Genomic DNA, 23,078 nt, shown 5'->3' with positions numbered 1-23,078 from the left:
CCATATCCTCAACATAACCCTCAAACATACTCACAAGCCCCTTTTCACCAACCACCTTCATATGACCCTCATCCATATCCACCATTACAACAACCATATGAGCCATATGAACCACATATAGAGTCACCACCATTCCAACATCAATATTTTTAAGAGCTACCCCCTCCATGCTATTACCAAGATGAACTACCTCCAATGTATGAAAATTTTCAACCACAAGATGAATACTACTTTCCACCACAACCTTCCATGGAAGAATACTTATGTCCATTGATCCAAGAGCCATATGATCCTACTCATGACATTCAAGAGGAACAAGAGTCAAGGGATCGTCTCAAGGAAGCATTGGATCAATTTCAAGAAACCATGGAGTGTGTTGTGCAACAAGTGGAAAGAGTGGAAATTATTGAACCACCACAACTCTACCAAGAAGAACCACCTTCCTACCATGAACCCTTCCCCCAAATTAATGAACCCTTCCATCCACCCCAACCTCCAATGGATGACATCCTTGATGTTCTTGTTCAAGGAAAAGAAGAGATGAAGAGGGATGTGGAACAATTTACGGCCACCTTGGACGAGGTGATAAACCGGTTAGTATCCCAATGCTTGAACACTCAAGGAACTCCCATGGCTACATATGGAGAATCAAATGAAGAGCATAACATAAAGGAGAGATTGGTAGAGAATGAGGGGTGTTGCTTTGTATTGGAACAATTGTTGGAAGCTTTAATTGTTGAAGACAAGGAAGAAGTGGTAGAAGACTTAGGAGATGCAGAGCTTCCTTGGGAACATAGAGTTGAAGAAACCCCCTCCAAGAAGAATGAATTTGATGCTAAGGATGAATGTGCACAACCTCCAAGGCATACCCCTTATGAAGACTTGGATGGGATAGAGCAAGAATTGAGTTCCCTTGGTGATGAAGACCAAGCATCAAAGCTTAGTGGTGAAGAATCCTTTGAGCATGAAGAACCTTCTCCCGTTGGATTTGAAAGCGTTGTGGAGGTAACATTTTCTCACCCTCCCATTTATGATTTGAGTAAGGGAAAAGGTTTAGATAAAATTGTTAAACAAAGGATTGAGATTAAGAGATCTTGTTAGGAGGTGGAGATCCTTAGAAAAAGGAAGACAGGAGTTGGATACGCTTTGTCAAGACCCTTAGAAGCTTCTTTACCTAGGTTACCATCTACTCCTTCACTTGAGTGGGTAAAATTCTTTTCTATTAGCTTTATTGTCCCACTTGAGTATGGCTTGCTTGAAATGGATGGTCAACCTAGGATGCTTTGTGGGATGAAGCGTAAGGGAAAGATGTTTCGTGGTTGGCGTTGAAAATCAAGGCTCATTATGGTTGATACTTCAAGAGTTGAATACAAAGGTTGGAATAGTTCTCAATTAGATGGGTCTAGGAGGATTGTTGGGCACTTCATAGAGAATTCATCTTGTTCACCACCCAGATGGACTAATAATGATGATCAACCTCAAGATGGGTGTGAAAACAAAGTGTGGGATCCCGGATTACAAGAAGAGGACCAACTTCGGGAGCCCCAAACTTGTGAAGAACTCCATCAAGACTTGGCTCAATCCATGAGGAATCTTGGGGCACAATGGAGAACCAAGCATTGGTGGGAGTTCTAAGATGAATTCAAGCACAAGCCACCTTGAGAAGAGCTCCCCATAAGTCCAACTTAAGGACAATAAACAAAAGTGCTAGGTGGGAGACACCCCCACCATGGTAAACTCTTTTCATTTTTTCCTCTTTTGTACATACTAATAGAATTAGCTTAATTTCATATTTTGTTGAGTTTGTTGAGTCTAATTGGTAGTTTATTATGTTAAATAAGGTTTTATGGTGTTTTGGTAGCTGTTTGGAGGTTTGGAATGCTTGGATTGGTGCAGAAACATGGGAAAATTTTTTTGAAAAACAGAGCACCATCCGCGCGTACGCGCACTGTGCGTGTACGCGTGCATCAAGCATTTTCACCTACCCACGTGGACGCGCCATGTACGCGTACGCGTGGATTGAGAAATTTCACCCCAAGCCAAAAACTCGAGAGTTATGCGAACGTTGTGCGCGCATTGTGCCTTTGGCACAAAACCACTCGCGCGTACGCGCCATGTACGCGTACGCGTCGCGTCCATTGCACCACCATCTTCGCGTGCGCGCCATGCGTGCGTACGCGCGGATGTCCTTCCTTCAACACATCTCTTTTCTTCTCCTCTTTCCATTTCTTTCCTTCTCCTTTCTTCTTCCCTTCTTCTACCCCTCATCCAACACTCCCAAACACCATTGATAACTATTTATTTTAGTTAACTAATTAGTTAGTTAGTTAGTTGATTAGTTATATTTAGTTAGTTTTCATTTCACTTTCTCTTTTTCATTGTAAGTGTTGGATTGTTATTCTTGTTTACCATTAATTGCTGCTGAGTATTAAAAAGGGATGTTATCTTAACATCATTATGTTTATAATCTTTGTTGGATTCTATTGTTGAGGTTATATTTTGCTACTTAGTTTTGAGTTTTTCATGCTTACCTTTTAAGAATACCAAGTGATGAGAATTGCCTTCGAGCTTGTAACTCTTCTTGAATTGCATGATTTGGCCACCATGTGATTTGAACCCTATTCTTTGATTAGGCAATCTCTTGACATTAGATGGTGTGCATTTACCCTAATACATTGTATTTCACGATCATATGCATTCATATGCTTATAGCTTGAATGCCTTCATGATTCTTTAATGCTTGTTTTACCTTACAAGTTCACTTAAAGTATCTCAAGCACACTAAAATGAGTAAAGTGCATGCCCCTTTTGTGACAAAACTTTTTATGCTAATGTGTGTTCTAAAAGGCGCCTAATTTAGAACTCACATCCCTATTTTCCTAATGTCACACTAATTCACTCACGCAATTCTAGTGATTATTACCTCATTCCAACAATGTATGCTTCCTTGCTTTGTATTTTCTCATCTTATGGTGTTACTTTCTATTTTACATGATTGATGTACCACAAGCAAAACCGGAAGCAAAAGAAAGAACACGCAGCAGCCGGTTGATCTACTAGCTGAAGGTAGCAATCTGGAGAGTCGCCGTACCCCCTTGCTCATCTTTGAGTACACCGAGGACGGTGCAAACTTTTAAGTGTGGGGAGGTCGTCCGACCGGTCGGCAATTTTGGGTGACAAGTTTCTAATGTCAACACTTTTTAGGATTTTTGTTGTATTTTCTTAATTTTGCATATATATACATAATAAGCTTGGTCAAAATAATGAGGTTCTTCAAGATTTCTATCTATAGGGCACCAATTAATTTGAGTGAAAACTTTTCATAGAACTTGCTTGGATTATATATCTTGTGGATCATGTTTTTGAGCTAAGAACACAAGCAAGTGAGATTTGAGCCTAATTGTATGGTTACATCTTATAATCACTTATCTTCCTTCTTGTGTGCATTATTCTCTTTCTATGATTGTGATCTTTGATTTGTTTGATTCTTTATTTCCATTATTTTATGTATTCATGCATTTATATGATTGAGGTCATCATTTCAATTATCTCACTTACCCAAATAGCCTTACCTTTTATCTTCCATTGTTAGCCAATTTGAGCCTACGCTTAACCCGTTTGTTCATAATTTTAGCACATTACAAGCCTTAAAGCGAAAAATAATAAAAGTCCTAATTTGGATATTTGATTAACTTAGGCTAGTGAGAGTGTTTTATATTCAAGTTTGGGGAGATTGGGAACATTGGTTGAATAAAAGGGTAGTTTTATATTTTTGTTGTAAATATTTGGGAATTGGGTGCATGCTCATGTATTAATCAAATGTAAAACCATATGCATTGATACCCTTGTATATACCTTATTGAAAAAGGAAAAAAAATGAGAAAAATAAAAGAAAAAAAATAAAAAAAAACAAATGAAAAGAAAAGAAAAGAAAAAAATATAGAAATAAAGAAAAAGGAAAAGAAAGAAATAAAAAGGGGACAAAATGCCCTAAAGAAAAGTTCAATAAGAATCAATGCATATGAGTTGTGAAAAGAAAAGAGAATGCATGAGTATGTGAAAAAGTGAGAAGAATGGGTAGTTAGGTTAGTTTTGAATTGTATAGGATGTCATAGGCTAGGTGGGAAGTCTAAGCTTATCAAAGATTCAAATCTCAAGCTCACTTGACCAAATATGCAGCCTACCGTGACCCTAGCCCCATTACAACCAATGAAAAGTCCTCATGTTGAATGTATGCATGCATTGAATAAATGTTGATTGTTAGAAGAAAAACAAATCTTAGAAAGCATGAAATAGAGGAGAATTAAGAGAATCAACCCTAAACACTTGAGCGAATAGAGTGCAAACACATCCGATGAGGGTTTGATGCTCAATTACATGTTTTCCACCTATGATCATCTCTTCATGAAAGTTTGCAAAAATATTTAATAACTCAATTCAATTATGAATTAGACTTGCTAGTCCTTAGCCCTTGTGCATATATGCTTCTTGGGAATTGATTTATTTTGACCAAGCAATTGCATTCATGTAGATAGTTGCATATAGGTAGATTGCATTTAGTTAGTTTCCATTGAATAAATGCCATACCCTTTGTTTCCTTCTTGGTTTAAGCATGAGGACATGCTTGGTTTAAGTGTGGGGAGGTTGATAAACCCCGTTTGTAGGGTTTATCTTGTGTTTGATTTAGGAAATTTTATAACCTTTTACACACATTTATTCAATGAAATAGCATGGTTTTGTAAATTCTCCTTTAATTGTGCTTAAGAGTGAACACATGCTTTTTAGAACTTAAAATAGCTAAATTTAATTCACCTTGATTCCATTAGATGCCTTGATATGTTTGTTAAGTGATTTCAGATTTAGGAGGCAAAGATTGGATCAAGGGAATGAAGGAAAAGCATGAAAAAAATGGAGAACTCATGAAGAAATGAAGGAATCACAAAAGCTGTCAAGCCGACCTCTTCGCACTTAATCGACCATAACATGAGCTACAGAGGACCAAATGATGAGGTTCCAGTTGCGTTGGAAAGCTAACATCCGTGGCTTCAAAGTGATATAAGATTTGTCATAGTTGCATCGCGGATAAGGGTGTGCACACACACGGTACGCATACGCGCCGATGGTTGCACATGATTCACTTAATGCAACTTGTGGCCAGCGATTTTAGAAGCCTTGTGGGCCCAATCCAACTCATTTATGATGCTATTTAAGCCAAGGATTGAAGGGGAATTAACATACTTTTCTCATTAGTCATAGTTCAAGTTTTAGAAGTAGTTAGAGTTAGTTTCTAGATAGAGAAGCTCTCACTTCTCTCTAGAATTTGGATTAGGTTTTAGATTTAGATCTACTTCTTCTCCTCTTCTAATTTTCCTTTTTCTTCCCTAATTGCTCTCTTGTAGTTGTAGAATTCTTCTTCTCTTGTAATTCCTTTGTATTGTTAGTTGTAGTTTATGAACTCTCTCTTGTAGATCTACATTTCTCCTTCAATGCAATTAGTAAGTTCTTTGTTGTTTCATAATTGTTTTGCCTATCTATTGTTAATCTCTTGCTTTTGTAGTTATAGATTCCTTTAATTCTTGCAATTAATAATGTTTACCTTTAATTTCTTCTATGTGTTTGTTGAAATGCCTCTTCTAGATATGAGTTAGATTTTGTTCCTCTTGGCTTAGGTAGAGTAATTAGTGACACTTGAATTATCTAATTCCTTTATTGATTGACAATTAGAAGTCGCTAATTGATTTGGATACCACTAAAGCTAGTCTTTCCCTTGGGAGTTGGCTAGGACTTGTGGAATCAAGTTGATTCATCCACTTGACTTTCTTCCATGGTTAGAGGTTAACTAAGTGGTAGCAATGGACAATTCTCATCACAATTGAGGAGGATAATAAGGATAGGACTTCAAATTCTCATAACCTTGCCAAGAGCTTTCATAGTTGTTAGTTTATTTCCTTTGCCACTTACATTTCTTGTTTCTTATCCCGAAACACCAAAATATCTCATAACCAATAACAAGACACTTCATCGCAATTCCTAGGGAGAACAACCCGAGGTTCCAATACTTCGATTTATAAATTTAGAGGTTTGTTTTAGTGACAAATAATCTTTTGTATGAAAGGACTATTGTTTGGTTTAGAAACTATACTTGACCAAATATGCATCCTACCGTGACCTAGCCCCATTACAACCAATGAAAAGTCCTCATGATGAATGTATGCATGCATTGAATAAATGTTGATTGTTAGAAGAAAAACAAATCTTAGAATGCATGAAATAGAGGAGAATTGAGAGAATCAACCCTAAACACTTGAGCGAATAGAGTGCAAACACAACCGGTGAGGGTTTGATGCTCAATTACGTGTTTTCCACCTATGATCATCTCTTCATGCAAGTTTGCAAAAATATTTAATAACTCAATTCAATTGTTAATTAGACTTACTAGTCCTTAGCCCTTGTGCATATATGCTTCTTGAGAATTGATTTATTTTGACCAAGCAATTGCATTCATGTAGATAGTTGCATATAGGTAGATTGCATTTAGTTAGTTTCCATTGAATAAATGCCATACCCTTTGTTTCCTTTTGGGTTTACGCATGAGGACATGCTTGGTTTAAGTGTGGGGAGGTTGATAAACCCCGTTTTTAGGGTTTATCTTGTGTTTGATTTAGGGAATTTTATAACCTTTTACCCACACTTATTCAATAAAATAGCATGGTTTTGTAAATTCTCCTTTAATTGTGCTTAAGAGTGAACACATGATTTTTAGAACTTAAAATAGCAAAATTTAATTCACCTTGATTCCGTTAGATGCCTTGATATGTTTGTTAAGTAATTTAAGATTTAGGAAGCAAAGATTGGATCAAGGGAATGAAGGAAAAGCATGAAAAAAATGGAGAACTCATGAAGAAATGAAGGAATCGCAAAAGCTGTCAAGCTGACCTCTTTGCACTTAATCGACCATAACTTGAGCTACAGAGGTCCAAATGATGCGGTTTCAGTTGCATTGGAAAGCTAACATCCAGGCTTCAAAATGATATAATATTTGTCATAGTTGCATCGCGGATAGGGGTGTGCACGCGCACGGTACGCATATGCACCGATGGTTGCACATGATTCACTTAATGCAACTTGTGGCCAGCAATTTTAGAAGTCTTGTGGGCCCAATCCAACTCATTTCTGATACTATTTACGCCAAGGATTGAAGGGGAATTAACATACTTTTATCATTAGTCATAGTTCAAGTTTTAGAAGTAGTTAGAGTTAGTTTCTAGAGAGAGAAGCTCTCACTTCTCTCTAAAATTAGGATTAGGTTTTAGATTTAAATCTACTTCTTCTCTTCTTCTAATTTTCCTTTTTCTTCCCTAATTGCTCTCTTGTAGTTGTAGAATTCTTCTTCTCTTGTAATTCCTTTGTATTGTTAGTTGTAGTTTATGAACTCTCTCTTGTAGATCTACATTTCTCCTTCAATGCAATTGGTAAGTTCTTTGTTGTTTCATAATTGTTTTGTGTTTCTATGGTTAATCTCTTGCTTTTGTAGTTATAGATTCCTTTAATTCTTGCAATTAATAATGTTTACCTTTACTTCCTTCTATGTGTTTGTTGAAATGCCTCTTCTAGATATGAGTTAGATTTTGTTCCACTTGGCTTAGGTAGAGTAATTAGTGACACTTGAATTATCTAATTCCTTTGTTGATTGACAATTAGAAGTTGCTAATTGATTTGGATACCACTAAAGCTAGCCTTTCCCTTAGGAGTTGGCTAGGACTTGTGGAATCAAGTTGATTCATCCACTTGACTTTCCTCCATGGTTAGAGGTTAACTAAGTGGTAGCAATGGACAATTCTTATCACAATTGAGGAGGATAATAAGGATAGGACTTCCAATTCTCATAACCTTGCCAAGAGATTTCATAGTTGTTAGTTTATTTCCTTTGCCACTGACATTTCTTGTTTTTAATCCCAAAACACAAAAATATCTCATAACCAATAACAAGACACTTCATCGCAATTCCTAGGGAGAACGACCCGAGGTTCCAAAACTTTGATTTATAAATTTAGGGGTTTGTTTTAGTGACAAACAATCTTTTGTATGAAAGGACTATTGTTTGGTTTAGAAACTATACTTGACCAAATATGCATCCTACCGTGACCCTAGCCCCATTACAACCAATGAAAAGTCTTCATGATGAATGTATGCATGCTTGGAATAAATGTTGATTGTTAGAAGAAAAACAAATCTTAGAAAGCATGAAATAGAGGAGAATTGAGGGAATCAACCCTAAACACTTGATCGAATAGAGTGCAAATACATCCGGTGAGGGTTTGATGCTCAATTACATGTTTTCCACTTATGATCATCTCTTCATGCAAGTTTGCAAAAATATTTATTAACTTAATTCAATTGTGAATTAGACTTACTAGTCCTTAGCCCTTGTGCATATATGCTTCTTGGGAATTGATTTATTTTGACCAAGCAATTGCATTCATGTCGATAGTTGCATATAGGTAGATTGCATTTAGTTAGTTTCCATTGAATAAATGCCATACCATTTGTTTCCTTCTTGGTTTATGCATGAGGACATGCTTGGTTTAAGTGTGGGGAGGTTGATAAACCCCGTTTGTAGGGTTTATCTTGTGTTTGATTTAGGGAATTTTATAACCTTTTACCCACATTTATTCAATTAAATAGCATAGTTTTGTAAATTCTCCTTTAATTGTGCTTAAGAGTGAACACATGCTTTTTAGAACTTAAAATAGCTAAATTTAATTCACCTTGATTCCATTAGATGCCTTGATATGTTTGTTAAGTGATTTCAAATTTAGGAGGCAAAGATTGGATCAAGAGAATGAAGGAAAAAAGCATGAAAAAAATGGAGAACTCATGAAGAAATGAAGGAATCGCAAAAGCTGTCAAGCCGACCTCTTCGCACTTAATCGACCATAACATGAGCTACAGAGGTCCAAATGATGCGGTTCCAGGTGCGTTGGAAAGTTAACATCCGGAGCTTCAAAATCATATAAGATTATTTATAGTTGTATCGCGGATAGGGGCGCACAGACGCACGGTACCCGTATGCGCCGATGGTTGCACATGATTCACTTAATGCAACTCGTGGCCAGCGATTTTAGAAGCCTTGTGGGCCCAATCCAACTCATTTCTGATTCTATTTAAGTCAAGGATTGAAGGGAAATTAACATACTTTTATCATTAGTCATAGTTCAAGTTTTAGATGTAGTTAGAGTTAGTTTCTAGAGAGAAAAGCTCTCACTTCTCTCTAGAATTAGGATTTGGTTTTAGATCTAGATCTACTTCTTCTTCTCTTCTAATTTTCCTTTTTCTTCCCTAATTGCTCTCTTGTAGTTGTAGAACTCTTCTTCTCTTGTAATTCCTTTGTATTGTTAGTTGTAGTTTATGAACTCTCTCTTGTAGATCTACATTTCTCCTTCAATACAATTGGTAAGTTCTTTGTTGTTTCATAATTATTTTGCCTTTCAATTGTTAGTCTCTTGCTTTTGTAGTTGTAGATTCCTTTAATTATTGCAATAAATAATGTTTACCTTTAATGCCTTCTATGTGTTTGTTGAAATGCCTCTTTTAGATATGAGTTAGATTTTGTTCCTCTTGGCTTAGGTAGAGTAATTAGTGACACTTGAATTATCTAATTCCTTTGTTGATTGACAATTAGAAGTTGCTAATTGATTTGGATACCACTAAAGCTAGTCTTTCCCTTGGAAGTTGGCTAGGACTTGTGGAATCAAGTTGATTCATTCACTTGATTTTCCTCCATGGTTAGAGGTTAACTAAGTGGTAGCAATGGACAATTCTCATCACAATTGAGGAGGATAATGAGGATAGATCTTCCAATTCTCATAACCTTGCCAGGAGCTTTCATAGTTGTTAGTTTATTTTCTTTGCCACTTACATTTCTTGTTTCTTATCCCGAAACACCAAAATATCTCATAACCAATAACAAGACACTTCATCGCAATTCCTAGGGAGAACGACCCGAGGTTCAAATACTTCGATTTATAAATTTAGGGATTTGTTTTAGTGACAAACAATCTTTTGTATGGAAGGACTATTGTTTGGTTTAGAAACTATACTTGAACCGAGAATTCATTTGTGAATTCTAAGCCATCAAAAATCCCTTCATCGGTATCTAGGAGGAATCACGAAGCTGAATGCCAAGTTATTTGGTAATAAGACTTGGGAGGATGAACCTCCATTGCTCATCAATGAATTGAATGCTTTAGTTCAACAGAAATTACCTCAGAAGAAACCGGATCCCAGAAAGTTCTTAATTCCCTGTACCATAAGCACCATGACCTTTGAGAAGGCTCTATATGACCTGGGGTCAGGAATAAACCTAATGCCACTCTCTGTAATAGAGGAACTAGGGATCTTTAAGGTACAAGATGCAAGAATCTCACTAGAGATGGTAGACAAATCAATGAAACAGGCTTATGGACTTGTAGAGGATGTCTTAGTGAAGGTTGAAGGCCTATACATCCCTGCTAATTTCATAATCCTAGACACTAGGAAGGATGAGGATGATTCCATCATCCTTGGAGGACCATTCCTAGCCACAGCAAGAGCTGTAATTGATGTGGACAGAGGAGAGTTAGTTCTTCAATTGAATGAGGACTACCTTGTGTTTAAGGCTCAAGGATTTTCTTCTGTAATCAAAGAGAGAAAGCATGAAAAGCTTCTCTCAATACAGAGTCAAATAGAGCCCCCACACTCAACTTCTTTGTTTGGTGTTGGGAGGCCACCATTAAGCTCTGAGTCTCTGTGAAGCTCTCTAAGAGCTTCACTGTCAAGCTATTGACATTAAAGAAGCGCATATTGGGAGGCAACCCAATGTTATTTAATAATATTTAATTTTATAGACATTTGTTTTCCATTGTCATGTTATGTTTTCTTTAGGTTGATGATCACGTGAAGTCATAAAAATAGCTGCAGAATTAAAGCGGAATAAAAAAACAGCATCAAAAATAGCACACCCTAGAAGACAAGCTTATTGGCATTTAAACGCCAGTAAGGATAGCAGAATGGGCGTTTAACGCCCAGTCTGGCAGCATTCTGGGCGTTAAATACCAAAATTGGCAGCCAGACTGGCATTTAACGCCAGAAAAGGGCGCCTGGGTGTCTAGCTGGCGTTAAACGCCAGAAATGTCACACAGAGGGCATTTCAATGCCAGAAAGGTGAAGGGAGCAGAATTCCTTGACCAATCACATCAATACCTCTTCCCCAAATACCATTCACCTATCAAGTCCTACCCTCTTCCCCATAATCTCTTCACCACTCACATCCATCCATCATAAAACCCCACCTACCTCACCATTGAAATTCAAAACATTTCTTTCCCAAACCCAACCCCTTCATACACGACTTCCTTCTCTCTCTTACACTATAAATACCCCTCCTTACCACCTTCAATTTCACACATCATAAACACTTAAATCCCTCTCCCCCTTAGCCAAAACCAAAACACCTCTCTATCTCCTATATTTCTTCTTCTTCTACTACTTTCTTTCTTCTTTTGCTCGAGGATGAGCAAACTTTTTAAGTTTAGTGTGGGAAAAATCTCTGCTTTTTGTTTTTCCATAACCATTAATGGCACCTAAGTCCGGGGAAACCTCTAGAAAGAGGAAAGGAAAGGCAATTGCTTCCACCTCTGAGTCATGGGAGATGGAGAGATTCATCTCAAAGATCCATCAAGACCACTTCTATGAAGTTGTGGCCAAGAAAAGGGTGATCCCCGAAGTCCCCTTCATGCTCAAAAAGAGTGAATATCCGGAGATCTGACGTGAGGTTTGAATAAGAGGTTGGGAAGCTCTCACCAACCCCATCCAACAAGTCAGAATCTTAATGGTTCAAGAGTTCTATGCTAATGCATGGATCACTAAGAACCATGATCAAAGTGTGAACCCAAACCCAAAGAATTGGCTCACAATGGTTCGGGGGAATTACTTGGATTTCAGTCTGGAAAATGTGAGGTTGGCATTCAACTTGCTAATAATGCAAGGAGATCCTCACCCTTTCACTAGAATGGTCAACTTTGATCAAAGGTTGGACCAAGTCTTCATGGACATCTGTGTGGAAGGAGCTCAATGGAAGAGAGACTCCAAAGGCAAGCCGGTTCAACTGAGAAGGCTTGACCTCAAACCCGTGGCTAGGGGATGGTTGGAGTTCATCCAACGCTCTATCATTCCTACTAGCAACCGGTCTGAAGTTATAATGGATCGGGCTATCATGATCCATAGTATCATGAATAGAGAGGAAGTAGAAGATCATGAGATTATACTTCTAGAACTATACAAGATGGCGGACAAGCCCTCTACTTTGGCAAGGTTAGCCTTCCCTCATTTCATCTGTAACCTATGCAATTCAGCTGGAATTGTCATAGATGAAGGCATCCTCATTGAAGAGGACAACCCATCACTAAAAAGAGGATGGAGCAAACAAGAGAGCCCACTCATGGACCTCAACAAGAGCATGAGGAAGTCCCTCATCAAGAAATCCCTAAGATGCCTCAAGGGATGCATTTCCCTCCACACAACTATTGGGAGAAACTCAACACCTCTTTAGGAGATTTGAGTTTTAGCTTGGAGCAACTAAGGATGGAGCACCAAGAGCACTCCATTGTCCTCAATGAAATCAGAGAGGACCAAAAGGCCATGAGAGAGGAGCAACAAAGGCAAGGAAGAGACATAAAGGAGCTCAAGCACTCCATAGGATCTTCAAGAGGAAGAACTAGCCGCCGTCACTAAGGTGGACCCGTTCTTTAATTTTCTTGTTCTTATTTTTCTGTTTTTCGGTTTCTATGTTTTATGTTTTGTCTATGTTTGTGTCTTTATTACATGATCATTAGTGTCTAGTGTCTATGTCTTAAAGATATGAATGATTCCATGAATTCTTCACCTTTCTTAAATGAAAAATGTTTTCTAAAAAAGAAAAAAAAGTACATGAATTTCAAATTCTATCTTGAAAATAGTTTAATTATTTTGATGTGGTGGCAATACTTTTTATTTTCTGAATGAATGCTTGAACAATGCATATTTATTATAGTGAAGTTTATGAATGTTAAAACTGTTGGCTCTTGAAAGAATAATGAAAAAAGAGAATTGGTATTGATAATCTGAAAAATCATAAAATTGATTCTTGAAGCAAGAAAAAGCAGTGAAAAACACAAAGCTTGCGAAAAAAAATGGCAAAAGAAAAAGAAAAAGCAAGCAGAAAAAGCCAATAACCCTTTAAACCAAAAGGCAAGGGTAAAAAGGATCCAACGCTGTGAGCATTTGATGCGTGGAAAACTTGTCTCACAACAAATCTCCCTTCGGCAAGTGTACCGAATTTGTCGTCAAGTAAAAACTCACAATAGAGTGAGGTTGAATCCCACAGGGATTGATTGATCAAGCAACTTTAATTAGAAGAATGTTCTATTTGAGTGAATCCAGAATTTGGGTTGAGAATTGCAGAAAATAAAATGGCGGGAATGTAAATAATAGAAAAGTAAATGTTAGAATTAAAGGATTGGAAGTAAATGACTGAAAATAAATTGCAGAATTGTAAATGGGAATGGGGGATTTGCTCATAAAAGTAAATGGCAGAAATTAAAGAGAATGGGTAAGATCAGAGATGGGGAGTTCGTTGGGCTTAGGAGATGTTGCAATTCTCCGGATCAAGTTCATTTTCATCTCTTCCTCAATCAATGCACTCATTGATCTCCTTGGCAATCTTAAGTGATTGAATTACAATTTCTTGCAATTCAATCTCTCAAATCTTGATCAATAGCCAATTCCTTGGTCAATTGCTCATGAGAAGAGATGAAGTATGGTCACTGATTATACCACATGCATTTCCCAAATCAAGTATTGAGAGGGTTATAGTCACATACCCATCCAAACCCAATTTGGTCCAGTATGAGAAAGCATTTCTAGCTTGATCTCTTCATTCCTCTTTCAAGGTTCAAAAGAGACCCAAGTTTGAGTAGCTTCTCTTCCAAGATAACTACTCAATTGGATGAAGATCGAAAGCTTTCAAGTAAAATCAAGAGAAAAGATAGAAGAAGAATAATGAAAATTAGTATTGATCCATCAAATTACAACAGAGCTCCCTAACCCAATGAAAGGGGTTTAGTTTTTCATAGCTCTTGAAAATGAAAACAAAGATGGAGAATACATCCTAAAACTAGAAAATACAGAGAAGATAAAATACAGAGAGTAGTTCTCCTTTTTCCAGCTTCCAGAGCTCCTTAACAATTCAAAGCTACTCCTATATATACTATTTCTCTCAGCTTCTAGTTGGCTCTTCAAGTCTTGGGCCTTTGGATCTTGAATTTGAAGCAGTTCCTTTTTTCATTTGGGCTTGGCTTTACTTGCAGAGAGAAAGTGCTAAGTGGGCAGAGACTTCAGCTCAGGGCGTTAGGGGTGTTAACATTTAGTGAAAGTATAAGTTCGAGGACGTTAGTGACACTTAACATTTTCTCTAATGTTCCATTGTACCCCTTTGCCTCACGTTAGACCCCACGTTAACTAGGTTAACGTGGCTTTTAACGTAGCCTTGCCAACCTTCGAGAACGTTAGTGACACTCAACATTGTCACTAACGTTCCAATGTGCCCCTAGTTCTCACGTTAGAGTCCACGTTAACTAGATTAACGTGGCCTCTAACGTGGCCATTCTTAGCCATCCCAACGTTAGTGACAATGTTGAGTGTCACTAACGTTGGCTCATCATTCATTCCTCATCGTTAGCTTCCACGTTAACTAAGTTAACGTGGAAGTGAACGTGGCTCCTTGGGAGGTTGTGTGGTTGCTTCCAACGTTAGTGACAATGTTGAGTGTCACTAACGTTGTCGACAACTCTCACTTCTTACGTTAGCTCCCACGTTAACCAAGTTAACGTGGGAGTTAACGTGGTGTGTTGCATCCTTAGGCCAACGTTAGTGACAATGTTGAATGTCACTAACGTTGGCTTCTCTTCCCCCTTTAACGTTAGAGGCCACGTTAACTAGGTTAACGTGGGCTCTAACGTGGCCACTCATGAGTGTTTGCCAACGTTAGTGACAATGTTAAGTGTCACTAACGTTGGCTCAACTTTCCTTTTCCACGTTAGAGTTCACGTTAACTAAGTTAACGTGACTCTTAACGTGGGCAATGATGGCTTTGAGAGTGTCATTGGCAATCACTTTTCTCATTTAACCTTGCAAGTTACCTCCCTTTCCTTGCTTCCTTTGGTCCTGAAATCAAGCAACAGAGTGCATCAAAGTTCTAGTCCAAGTCATGGGTAATGCAGCATACAATTTGTCAATAAATTCATGCAAAATCCTCATGAAATAATGTAAAATGCACAATGTATGCTTGAATCAAGGTGTAGGTGAATATCTACCCAAAACTAGCTTATTTCCTAAAGAAATGCATGAAACTACCCTAAAAACAATAAAGAAAAGGTTAGTGAAACTGGCCAAGATGCCCTGGCATCACAACACCAAACTTAAAGCTTGCTTGTCCCTAAGCAAGTACTGGAACAAGAGAATGATGAATGGAATATCTAGAGGAATGAGTCATTCTTGTGGAAGTTATGTTACTGATTTTATGGTGGTTTCATGCATAGCAACTTAGGTTCATTCCATTACTGGCTTTCAGACCTTTATCATGTCCCTAAACACTTACTTTGTCTATATCCCATGAGACTTTTATTCATTGACCCTTTTATTGTTATTTCAAGGGTTATTTGTGTTATTTAGGCTAAGTGCTCTGTAAGGGGGCAACTCTTTAAGATAAGTTTTCAGCCAACACTCCCGAACCAGTTGGTTCAAGGTGCTAGGTGTTGAAGCACCCCTAAGGACTTACTCCCTCAAGTCTCTCCCCCATACATACACACCACAGGCATATAGTTTGTTTATTTTCTTTTCTTGAGACCTTGGTGTCCAGCACCTCTTTGGGTTACTAAATGCTCTGTAGTGAGGGTTACTCTTGATAGTGGATTTTCAGCTGATAATCCCGGGTTAGTTAACCCAAGTTACCAAGTGATAAAGCACCCCTGAGAGCTTATTCATCCAAGTAGATCCCTCACACAGGAGCACCACAGACACTTGTCTCAAGGTCCAAACCATTGGTGCCTAGCCTTATTGCTTACTCTTTTTCTTTTGTTTTTCACTTCTATTATTCTTTCCCTTTTTTCTTATTAGGATCTTGTCATCTACTTAGTCTCATGGGTATATCCAAAGTCAAGTATTCAGGATAGATAGTTGTCCTCCTAGCCTTGTGGTTGAACCAACTTAGCTACTTATGACTACCCCAAAGATTCATGAATGCACTTCCACATTATGAACTCTACTCTGGTCTTTTAAAAATAATCATTCTCTCTTCATTAAATTCAAAAGGGACAAGCATACAAGTAAGTTAAGTAAGGATGCAGTGACATAAAGACTAGCACAAATAGACCTATTCAGAACCTAAAAGGCAGAATTTTAAAAAAGGTTAAACTACGAGTAACTACAAATCAAAAGTGCATTCAGACTTCCAACTTTCAACACTTCTGAGTACAATGGAATTAAGTAACAATATAACCTTTGGGTGATGATTTCTGGTTGCCCTCTCTCTTTGTCATCATCCTATTTTTTGCTGCCTAGCTTCTTTGGGTGGAGGTGCACTATTTTCTCATAAAGTTCCTGCAAGGTTACTGGAAGTTGCTTGTTCCCAAAGCACTTGAGACATAGTTAGCTTGCATGTATGCTGGTGCTTTTTGAACTCAATTTGGTGTGTGAACACCAAACTTAGTTCCTTGCCCAGTCCAATCATTACACATATGCAGCGAACCCCATATCTTGTTAACAAAACAATGATAACCTATAGTCTAACTACATCTAAGTGGTTTCTCTTGATTGGATGGAGCTAGCAATGTTCTTTTGGAGTGAAGTGTAATTCTAACCAATGTCCTTTGGTGGAACACCAAACTTAGAATTACACCATCACTCTTGGATTGTTCTGGTGTGGAACACCAAACTTAGCTCCTTACAATACAGGGGAAACGACTTGTGAATTTTTTTTTATTGAAATAAAGATGAAAGTGAAACTACCTGAGGTTGGGTTGCCTCCCAAAAGAGCGCTCTTTTATCGTCGCTAGCTCGACGAGTTCTTAATTACTTGAGATGGTACTTTACTCTGGGGTTTTCCCCCATGTTGCCCAGATAATGCTTGAGTCTTTGTCCATTCACTGTAAAAGTCCTCTCTGACCCTTCATCCGTGATTTCGATGTGGCCATATGGTGATACTTTCGTAACCATGAAAGGTCTGGACCACCTTGACTTGAGTTTTCCTGGGAACAGCCTTAATTTAGAATTGTAAAGGAGTACTCGCTGCCCCTTTTCGAAACTCCTTGGCGCAAGATGCAAGTCATGTTTTCTCTTTGCCTTCTCTTTATACATCTTAGTGTTTTCATAGGCTTGTGACCTGAATTCCTCCATCTCTTGCAGCTGCAAGATCCTTTTTGCACCAGCAGCAATGCTGTCAAAATTTAGTATCTTGATAGCCCAGAGAGCTTTGTGTTCCAGCTCCAGTGGTAAATGACAAGCCTTCCCATAGACCAGTTGATATGGAGACATTCCAAGTGGAGTTTTGAATGCTGTTCTGTATGCCCAAAGAGCATCATCCAGCTTCTTCGACCAATCCTTTCTAGATGCACCCACAATTTTTTTCAGGATCCTCTTTAGTTCTCTGTTGGATATCTCAGTTTGCCCACTCGTTTGAGGGTGGTAAGGTGTGGCTACTTTGTGTTTTACCCCATATCGTAGGAGGAGAGCTTCTAGTGGTTTGTTACAAAAGTGGCTCCCTCCATCACTGATGAGGGCTCTTGGGACTCCAAACCGGCTAAAGATATTCTTCCTGAGGAAGTTCATGACTACCTTGTTATCATTAGTTGGGGTTGCAATAGCCTCTACCCACTTGGAAACATAATCCACTACTACCAGGATGTACTTGTTTGCATATGAGGTTGGGAATGGTCCCATGAAATCTATTCCCCACACATCAAACAGTTCCAGTTCCAAGATAAAATTTTGTGGCATGGCGTTTCTTTTGGGCAGGTTTCCAGATCTTTGGAATTCATTGCAGCTTTTCACTAGTTCCTTGGCATCCTTGAAAAGGGTGGGCCAAAAGAATCGGCTTTGTAACACCTTTGCTGCAGTTCTGTCCCCTCCAAAGTGCCCGCCATAACATGAACCGTGGCAGTTCCACAGGACTTCTCTCCCTTCCTCTTCCGAAACACATCTTCTAAGGATTCCATCTGAACATTTCTTGAAGAGATATGGCTCGTCCCAGACAAAGTATTTTGCATCATTCATGAGCTTCCTCTTTTGATGTTTATTGATCCCTGGGGGTAATGCCCCAGTTGCCTTGAAATTTGCAATATCTGCGAACCATGGTGCTTTGTGAACTGTCATCAACTGCTCATCAGGGAAGAGCTCGTTCACATTTGTATCATTTTCTCCACCTTGATCATGAGGGATTCTGGATAGGTGATCTGCCACCTTGTTCTCCACTCCTTTCTTGTCTCTGATTTCAATATCAAATTCCTGCAACAGTAAGATCCACCTTATTAGTCTTGGCTTTGATTCTTGCTTGGCAAACAAATATTTAAGTGCTGTGTGATCTGTAAAAACAATCACTTTAGCACCAATGAGGTATGATCTAAATTTGTCAAATGCAAAAACTATTGCTAGCAACTCCTTTTCAGTAGTGGTATAATTTCTTTGAGTTTCATTAAGGACTTTGCTAGCATAGTATATCACACGAACTAGGTTATCTTTCCTTTGTCCTAACACTGCCCCAACTGCAAAATCAGATGCATCACACATCAATTCAAATGGTAGGTTCCAATCAGGTGGGGAAATGATAGGAGCAGAGGATAACCTCATTTTCAAATGTGCAAATGCTAGCATGCATGTTTCATCAAAGATAAATGGTGTATCAGATACAAGGAGATTGCTTAAGGGCTTGGCTATCTTTGAAAAATCTTTAATGAACCTTCTGTAAAAACCAGCATGCCCTAAAAAACTCCTAATTGCCTTAACATCACTGGGTGGGGGTAGTTTTTCAATAAGTTCTACTTTAGCTCTATCAACCTCAATGCCTTGGTGAGAGACCTTGTGACCAAGGACTATTCCTCCTGTCACCATGAAGTGGCATTTTTCCCAGTTCAAGACCAAATTGGTCTCTTGGCATCTTTTCAATACCAAGGCGAGGTGATGTAGGCAACTAGGAAAAGAATCTCCGAATACCGAGAAATCATCCATAAAAACTTCAATGAATTTTTCTATCATATCTAAAAAGATAGAAAGCATGCAGCGTTGGAAAGTTGCAGGGGCATTACATAATCCAAATGGCATGCGCCTATAGGCAAACACTACATACGGACAAGTAAATGAGGTTTTCTCTTGGTCTCTCGGATCAACCACTATTTGGTTATATCCTGAATAACCGTCGAGAAAACAATAATATGCATGCCCTGCAAGTCTTTCCAACATCTGATCCATGAATGGAAGGGGAAAATGGTCCTTTCGTGTAGCCTCATTGAGTTTCCTGTAGTCTATGCACATCCGCCATCCTGTGACGGTTCTTGTAGGTATGAGCTTGTTCTTCTCATTGGTAACCACAGTGATTCCTCCCTTCTTTGGCACAACATGTATGGGGCTAACCCAAGGGCTGTCCGAAATTGGGTATATGACCCCTCCTTGCCAAAGCTTCATAACCTCTTTCTGTACCACTTCCTTCATGATTGGGTTCAGCCTTCTTTGGGATTGAATGGATGGCTTGGCATCATCTTCCAACAGTATTTTATGCATGCATATGGCTGAACTGATTCCCTTCAAGTCAGCAAGGGTCCATCCAATGGCATCTTTATGCTCCCGCAGCACCTTGAGTAGCTCGTCCTCTTGATCTTGACTGAGGGATGAATTTATGATCACTGGATAGTTTTCATTTTCTCCTAGATATGCATATTTGAGAGTGGGTGGCAGTGCTTTGAGTTCAAGTTTAGGTGCTTCTGACTTTTCGTTCCCTTCCTTTGGTGCATCTGGTATATGTATTTCTGCTGTGGCTACCTCTTCACTTGATTCAGATTCTTCCTCCACCAATCTCTCGTCCTCTTCAGGTTCTTCTTCTTCAAAATTCTCCTGCACTTCATCCTCAAGTGCATCTAACCTCATGCATTCCCCCAATTGTTCTGGTGGATAACTCATGGCCTTGAACACATTGAATGTCATCTTTTCATTGTGTAATCTCAGGGTGAGGTCACCCTTCTGAACATCAATGACAGCTCCAGCAGTGGCCAAGAATGGCCTTCCCAAGATGATGGAGGTCTTGGCGTCCTCCTGCATGTCCAGCACCACAAAATCTGCTGGAAATATGAAATCTCACACTTTTACTAGCAAATCCTCTACTATCCCGTGAGGGAATTTGAACGATCGGTCTGCCAGTTGTAGGGCCATTTTTGTTGGTTTAGCCTCCTCAATTTTCATCTTTCTCATCATAGCTACTGACATCAAATTGATGCTGGCCCCTAAGTCACAAAGAGCCTTCTCTACTGTGATTTCTCCTATAATGCAAGGGATCTGAAAACTCCCAGGATCCTTCAGTTTCTGAGGTAGTTTATGCTGAATGATAGCACTGCACTCTTCAGTTAGTATCACAATCTCATTGTTCTTCCAGCTTCTCTTCTTAGTCATTAGCTCCTTCAAAAACTTGGCATAGAGTGGCATTTGTTCTGTGGCTTCAGCAAAGGGTATGTTGATTTGTAGCTTCTTGAAGATTTCCAAAAATCTCAAGAACTGGTTGTCATCTTCCTTTTTCTTCAATAGCTGGGGATATGGAGCTCTTGAGATGTTCAGTTGGGGTATCTTTTTTTCTTTCTGCAGACTTGACGTGGGGGTTGAACTCCATCTTGCTCTTCTCCCTTTTCATTTGAGCCTTCTTCTTGTGGTTTTTGGGGACGTTCCTTCAGTTCCTTCCCACTCCTAAGTGTGATAGCTTGACACTCCTCCCTTTTGCTTGAATGGGCATCATAGCAAAAATTGTGGTTAGGAAGCTGCTTAAACAGATAGCTGATTTGTGTCTCCAGTTTCGTGATGGCAGCATTTTGATTCTGCATGTTTGACTGCACTTCCTCTCTGAATGCTTTACTGTCTCGAATGTCTCTGCATATTCCTTCAATTAAGGTTTCGATCTTAGAGAGCTTGTCATCAATTGATGGGTGATTCGGAGCAGATGTGCTATTTTGGTTTTGATAAGTATGTGGAGAAGTGTTATTGTGGGGGTATTGAGATGTCCTCTGTGTGAATTGCTGGTGAGCGGCATTGTTGTTGGAGTTGTAACGTCTCTGGTCTTGGTTTTGATCTTGCTCACTTCCCCACCCAAAGTTTGGGTGGTTTCTCCATCCAGGGTTGTAGGTTTTGGAGTATGGATCATGGTTTTTCCTTGGTGAATTCCCAATGTAGTTGGCTTGCTCCTGACTCCCCTCTGCTTCTTCATTCACTCCTTCTTGGATTGTTGATGAAGTGGAGATTACTGCTACTTGGTTCATCTCCATCTTCTTGGTGAGGTCAGCCAGCTGCTGGGTAATGAGCTTGTTTTGGGCCAACAGAGCATCTACATTGTTTAGCTCCATTACTCCTCTTGTATTCCCTCTTTCGGAAGCATAGAAGTAGTCATTCTCTGCTACTGTTTCAATGACATCTATGGCTTCCTCAATGGTCTTCTTCTTGTTCAAAGATCCTCCAGATGAATGGTCTACGGCCTTCTTTGACTGATAAGAGAGCTCTTCATAGAAAATGTGCAGCTGCACCCATTCGTTGAACATGTCAGGTGGACACCTCCTTGTTAAGTCCTTGAACCTCTTACATGCTTCATATAGAGTCTCACCATCTTGTTGCCTGAAAGTTTGGACCTCAGCTCTCAGCCTATTGATTCGTTGAGGAGGGTAAAATCTTGCTAAGAAATTGTTCACCACGTCTTCCCAAGTTGTCAAGCTTTCCCTTGGGAAAGATTCCATCCATTTGGCTGCCTTGTCCCTGAGTGAGAATGGAAATAAGAGCAGTCTATAGGCGTCAGGATGAAAACCATTAGATTTCACTGTGTCACATATTCTCAGGAAGGTGGTTAAATGTTTATTGGGGTCTTCTTGAACACTTCCTCCAAACGAACAGTTGTTCTGAACAAGGGTGATTAGCTGTGGTTTAAGTTCAAAGTTGTTGGCATGGATTGTTGGCTTTTGGATTCTACTTCCACAATTGCCTGGGTTTGGATTGATGTAAGAGCCCAAAACTCTTCTATCCTCCCCAGCATGATTTGCTCTACCTCCTCCCCTAAAGTTGTGATCTTCTTCTTCATGATGGTTTTCCATGTTGTCTTCCATGTTTGTTTCAAAGAATTCCTCTTCTTCCTCAGCACCAACCACCTTCTTTCCTCTTGCCTCCCTCCTTAATCTAAAGAAGGTCCTCTCAGGTTTAGAATCGAAGGAAGTTGAAGCCCCCCTTCTTCTCCCTGTCATACAACCATCAAGTGCAAGCAAGAAAAGATAGGTACAGAAAGTATTTGTGTCAGAATTACTGTTAGTTGTGGGTGATGCAATATATCAAACAGTTAGTGCATTAGCAAACAGAATTGAAAGTAACAAAGAAGAACAAAAGAGTAAAGGGGGAAGGGAAGAAGTTTAACAAAAACAAAAAGTAAATCACTCAAACAGAAAATGAAATTCACAAAATAAAAATGCTCAATCTAGTGATCTTCCAATTTAATCATTGTTGATGCACAATCAATCCCCGGCAACAGCGCCATAAACTTGATGCGTGGAAAACTTGTCTCACAACAAATCTCCCTTCGGCAAGTGTACTGAATTTGTCGTCAAGTAAAAACTCACAATAGAGTGAGGTCGAATCCCACAGGGATTGATTGATCAAGCAACTTTAATTAGAAGAATGTTCTCGTTGAGCGAATCCAGAATTTGGGTTGAGAATTGTAGAAAATAAAATGGCGGGAATGTAAATAACAGAAAAGTAAATGCTAGAATTAAAGGATTGGA

The 23,078-nt window shown here is 39.0% G+C and overlaps 1 non-coding gene across 1 annotated transcript; it reads left to right on the top strand.

Annotated features, from left to right (window-relative positions):
• The first annotated feature begins 21,855 nt into the window (after positions 1-21,855).
• Positions 21,856-21,959, top strand: LOC112724824 (small nucleolar RNA R71). The gene has a single exon (XR_003163969.1). It is a non-coding gene; the product is annotated as a small nucleolar RNA R71 (small nucleolar RNA).
• The last annotated feature ends 1,119 nt before the right edge of the window (positions 21,960-23,078 follow it).

The sequence above is a fragment of the Arachis hypogaea genome, chromosome 11 (assembly GCF_003086295.3).
Source record: "Arachis hypogaea cultivar Tifrunner chromosome 11, arahy.Tifrunner.gnm2.J5K5, whole genome shotgun sequence".
Classification (NCBI taxonomy): Eukaryota; Viridiplantae; Streptophyta; class Magnoliopsida; order Fabales; family Fabaceae; genus Arachis; species Arachis hypogaea.
Note: the sequence above shows the minus strand (reverse complement) of the source record. Positions and strands in the feature narration are given on the sequence as shown.